We start from the raw sequence: 5,469 nt of genomic DNA, 5'->3' as shown, positions 1-5,469 counted from the left end.
AAAAAAAGAAGTTTCTTATGCCTGTTTTAAACACCCCCTCTTCGTCACAACAAACCAATTTATTCCGGTTAATTTCCCGTGTACGCCAACACCGTTTCGAGGACAACTGCTCTGATAAATTCCTTCAGTAATTAAAAGAGAACTGTTTCGGTGTCGACTAATTGGAATTATTAATTAAAAGAGAACTAAATTAGCATAACACGAATTCAGATACAGCGAAAAAAAAAACAAAAAAAAAAACATAATTAACTGGTCCTCCTATATTTTCTTTACCAAAAGCCAGGAGCTTTTCAGCACCCACTCGTATATATACTTATACTTCAGTGTGTGTGTGTTCCTCACCGGTGGGGGTTTGTTTAGGGAAACCGATGTGACCTTATCTTATTGAGCATCACTTGTTATGCGCTCATAAATTAGTTTGATAGCTGAGCTGTATGCAAATGAGTCCATAACTGGGGTCCGGAACTCGCGTGGGAAAAACAATTTCGCGGGCCGGCCCTGGACGGAAATATGTGAAAGATAACGTATTAGACACATCTGTGATATGTCATTGCGAATTCCTTTTAATAAGCGCATTTGACCAGAAATTTTGGGAGACAGCATTAGTGACGGTTTTGGTTGGTTCCTTGGTTTCTTGGTTCCTATTGCTTACAGCCTTGAAATATGTCGTAATGTGATGGGTGTGTAACATATATATTAGTCAGGGATTGGGAGAAAATGGTACATTATACGCCTGTCACACCCATTTGGTATGATGTTTGGAAGTTTGGTGAACATTACAGAGAAAAGGACCTTGCAAAGTAGTGACGGCGAACGAACGATCAGTAAAACTATATCGTTTGTTTATTTGTTGCGTAGAGTCAATCCCCACCACGTTCTCTCTCTCTCTCTCTCTCTCTCTCTCTCTCTCTCTCCATATATGAGTGTATATGTGTGTGTAGTTGTGTGTATGGTGTGAAACATAGCCGTCACTCGCAAGCGAGTTTGACTTGGGAACATACACTATGCTACCGCTAATTAGGTGTGCCTACTTAGTCACGATCAGTCATGGGTACCTCTCGGTTTGTCCTAGATTTAGTGGAACGTCCAGGATGTGACAACAGGAGAGGGTGGGAGAGAGAGAGAGAGAGAGAGAGAGGCGGGGCTGCACAAACACTGGGGATGTGTGACTTATGTTTGTGTACCAACGTACAATGGTGATGACAGTTTTATGTCTTACTGCTGCCCCAAAGCCGGCTGTTTTATCTCCCTGAACTTTTTAAAAACATTTTTTTTCTGGAAAAATACTTTATTCAACTAGTTTAAATATTACATCAAATTACATGGCCCTGAACCCAATACACCAGTCACTTCTGCACTCAAATAGATTTCTTGTTTGAAAGTACACTCCTGGTGTGTTTTGAGTAATACGACACACATTTACACTCATTACACATCGCACACGCACGCGTGCGCGTGATAGCTGTCGACTGGGTGGACGATTATGATCATCCCCGAAAAATTGTATCGTTTCCGAGTCTTTTCTTCTTTCCTCTTTTTCAGTAACCATGGGACCCTTTAAAACCAGCAAGGGAGTTATATTTCTTTTGCTGCAGATACGGTATTCATTTTCCCGTGTTGCAATCGGACGCTCGTTCTGTACAGCAGACTGATCGTATTCTTTCATGTGTCGAGTGAATCCAGATCGATTGGAATATTTCACTACCACATCGATTACATATCATATTAGCTGCTAGAAAATAGTTATATTCAGCTTGAGACATTCCGACGAGTTTCTGTAGATGACTGGCGAGATCAGTTCAGGTGTAGCAAACTCGTCCGTGTTCATCACACTTAAAACATGGGGCTGGTTTTCTCTCCTTAGCTGCCTGCTCAACCATTAGCCCAATCTAATGAAGATTCTTGAATCTTCCTGACGTCATTGAATATTTTTATGCGCCATTTTGAATATTTGAATATTTTTATGCGCCATTTTGAATATTTTTATGCGCCATTTACTTCTGTCTTGCACAGAAGATACTTATCGGTTATTTCAATTTTGCATTGAGTCAAAATATCTTTCACACAGTCCTTAAAACGGAATTTTGACTTAAGCTATAGACTCGTACCTGCAGCGCTGGATTAACCGTCAAGCAAAATAAGTATCGTCTTTATAGCAGTGCTCCGCGGCCTTTTTTCACTTGCGGTACACTTATATTCTTTTCAAAATTCGGCGGCACACCTGAATTTCCGTGTAGTAAATCGAATGAAAGAGATGCTGGCGTTGTTTAAAAAGCTGTCGACGATTTTAAATAGCATCTCTTTCGTTCGGTTGACTACACGGAAATTCATCCTTTTCTCTGACGAGTGGATGTATTGCATAATAACGATTATCAATTTTGGATTTCATTTCGAAAGGTAATACATCCATGAAACGATCGTAAGATATCTCAAACCTTTTTAGATAATCAGACTTTATATATTTATTTATTAATATAATATTATTTATATTATGGACGTATGTCTTCTGTGATTTTTTGATGTAATGTTTCCTGCTTTTACTCTCTAATATTTAAAAATAGGATAAAATCTTTATAAGAATTTATCAAGTAAGCGTGAAAAACATGTGAAGAATGTCGAGAGAACGTCTGCTACAATTGGTATTTTTTGACACAGGGCACCTCTAAGATGATCGTCAGACGCCGAAAGAAAATAAATGAACTGAACTGCGACCAGGCTCAATAAAAGGAGCCCGAGTTATTGGCTGCAATTACATACTTGGAAGTCAGTGTTGGCAGAAATTAGATCAGCTTGAAAATACACGTTCACTTTACTAAATTTATACTCGGGCTAAGCCCGAACAGCCCGTGTGCCGGAGTCGCCAATGATATATATATATATATATATATGCAACGGGCTTCCACACAGTTTCCTTGTATCAAATTCACTCACAAGGCATTGATCGGTCCGGGGTTATTATGGAAGACACTTGCCCAAGGTGCCGCGTTATGTGACTGAACCTGAAACCCCATGGTTACGATTTTGTAAAGTACTCAGTCATAAGTTAACAGAAAATAAAAAAATGAAGCACTTCCTTTAAAGGAGATTTGATATCTTTTAATGTTTATTTATTCATTTATTTAATTATTTTCGTCTGCAGTGTCCCAGGAAAGTAAAAATAAAACGAAAAACGGAAACAACGAAACCAGAAACAATAAGGTATTAAATATTACAACTCGGGACATTAACGACATTTAACATAAATGGTTATTATTAAATTAATTTCTCTGTTATTATTTTTAGCTTAATATTACATATATTTTCAGGTTTAATTTTCTTTTTCTTCATTTCATTTTATTACTCATATACAGAAACTTAATCCGTTTCGTAATTTCTCTATTTTAATTACGTATATTTTTATTTTCGTGATCCCCGAGACACGATAAATTTACATAAGTTTATTTGGTGCATTTAAATCAAGGTTAAGCCGAATCTTTTCTCTTTAGCCACTGATGTTCATTTAACCATTTAGCATTCACATTATTCAGTTAAGTTGGATCTTTTCTGTTTGGCTGTCTGTTCTCTGACTGGGAAAAAACGATCAAACTTTAAACCTCTATAACTTTTTTTCAAAAAACTTTTCTAGCGTACTCACGCATTCATACGCATGCACACACATTCTACGGGGTTCCACACAGTTTTCGTCCACCAGATTTCACTTACGAGACGGTGTAAAAACCGTTAATAGAAACATATTTGCTCAAGTTCCCTGCAATGGGATTGAACACGGAACGAAATTTAACCACGCAGCCATATTTATCACCATTATTGATCGACTGCCTACAACCCTAGGCCAACAGGTCTTCTGTGCTTGTCTGCCCACCATCGCTTGACAACCGATGGTGGTGTGTTTACGTCCCAGTAACTTAGCGGTTCGGCAAGAGCCGATAGAATAAGTACTAGGCTTATAAAGAATAAGTCCTGGGGTCGATTTGAATCAAAAGGATCTAACCCTTTTAATCCAACCTCTTGTCTCCACACTCAATTTTTTAATGGGGGTGAGATAACCAAAAAGTACCCATTGATTTATGCAAATTCAAAGCGATTCCAGAGAAAAAAACTACAAAAGGCAACACTGTATCACCTTTGATTAAAAAGAAATTGGAAACGCGCCGTTAATGCAAGGGAAGTAACCACTGAAATACGCTGTTATACGAGTTACCGCCCATCAATTGAAAAGTTATCTCCCTTGTAATTTCTCGCCGCTTTCCTATTCCATCTATCCATTTTCTCCGTCCACGATTCCGGGGAGTGGAGGCGCGTGGCTTAGTGGTTAGGGCGTTGGACTCATGACCGTAAGGTTATGGTTTCGATTCCTGGGCAGCCACAATTAGATCATCTCCAGTACGCAACTGGTACTTAATTTATTGACCCAAAAAGATGAAAGGCAAAGTCGGCTTCAGCGGAATTTGAACTCAGAACGTAAAGACGAAATAGCGCTAAGCATTTCACCCGGCGTGCTAACGTTTCTACCAGCTCGCACCCCTCGCTAATAAATCGCAATAAAACAACAATAGAACGTAAAGTAAAAAGAATGTCAAGATTATTTATAATTAAAAATATTATTATTAATTATAATCGTTTTGTGAATCCCTTTCACTTGCACAGCATCACTTGCAGATTTCTTTTTAAAAAACAAGTCTAGAATCGTTTGCTTAGAAGAAGCTTGTTTTTCGCTCTCTCTAGATTTCTCAGTAACACACAGAAGAAGCATTTGCTATGGTAACAGTATCTTTTGCACTTCCTTCAAAATTTGGGCCTTGTGCTTAAAAAATTCCACCTCACCATACGAAAGTGAGCTGAAAAATAAAACTCATAAATCTGGGGTCTCGTAAAGCGGGGCATTATTGTGTGCGTGTGTGTATACATATTGTGAAAGTGGTTAAGGTGTTGCACTCATCATGATTGCAAGATCGTGGGTTCAATTCCCAGACTGGGCGTTGCGTTGCGTTCTTGAGCAAAGCACTTCGTTTCACATTGCTCTGCGATCATCTGGACATATGACACTTGTCGCACCTGTACAGGTAATGTTGATTTGATGGAAGGAGTGAGCTTATGTCTACACAAACATTCGATCCCTATAAACAAATCATCTGTGTGGTTGTTCGGTATGAAATTGCCGAACCCTCACACGTCGTCTAAAAACGGAAGAGTCCATTATTTTATTTAAATTTTTTAAAGTACAACGAAAACAAGAAACATTTATGGTACATAAAAATTTTACTATCGTTTTCTTGTGACAAATATATATATCAAAATATGCAATGTACAATAAATTCTATTTACATTTCATACAACATAGCATTTGGAGAAATAAGGGGAGGGGGCAGGCAGATTGGAGGGGAGGGGGCTGTTTCCTGTTGGTTTTCTTTGTAGTTAAATTTGTTCTAATAATTTCCTTTTTTATTTTAACATATTTATTGTAGATTA

The sequence above is a fragment of the Octopus bimaculoides genome, chromosome 22 (genome assembly GCF_001194135.2).
Source record: "Octopus bimaculoides isolate UCB-OBI-ISO-001 chromosome 22, ASM119413v2, whole genome shotgun sequence".
Lineage (NCBI taxonomy): Eukaryota > Metazoa > Mollusca > Cephalopoda > Octopoda > Octopodidae > Octopus > Octopus bimaculoides.
Note: the sequence above shows the minus strand (reverse complement) of the source record.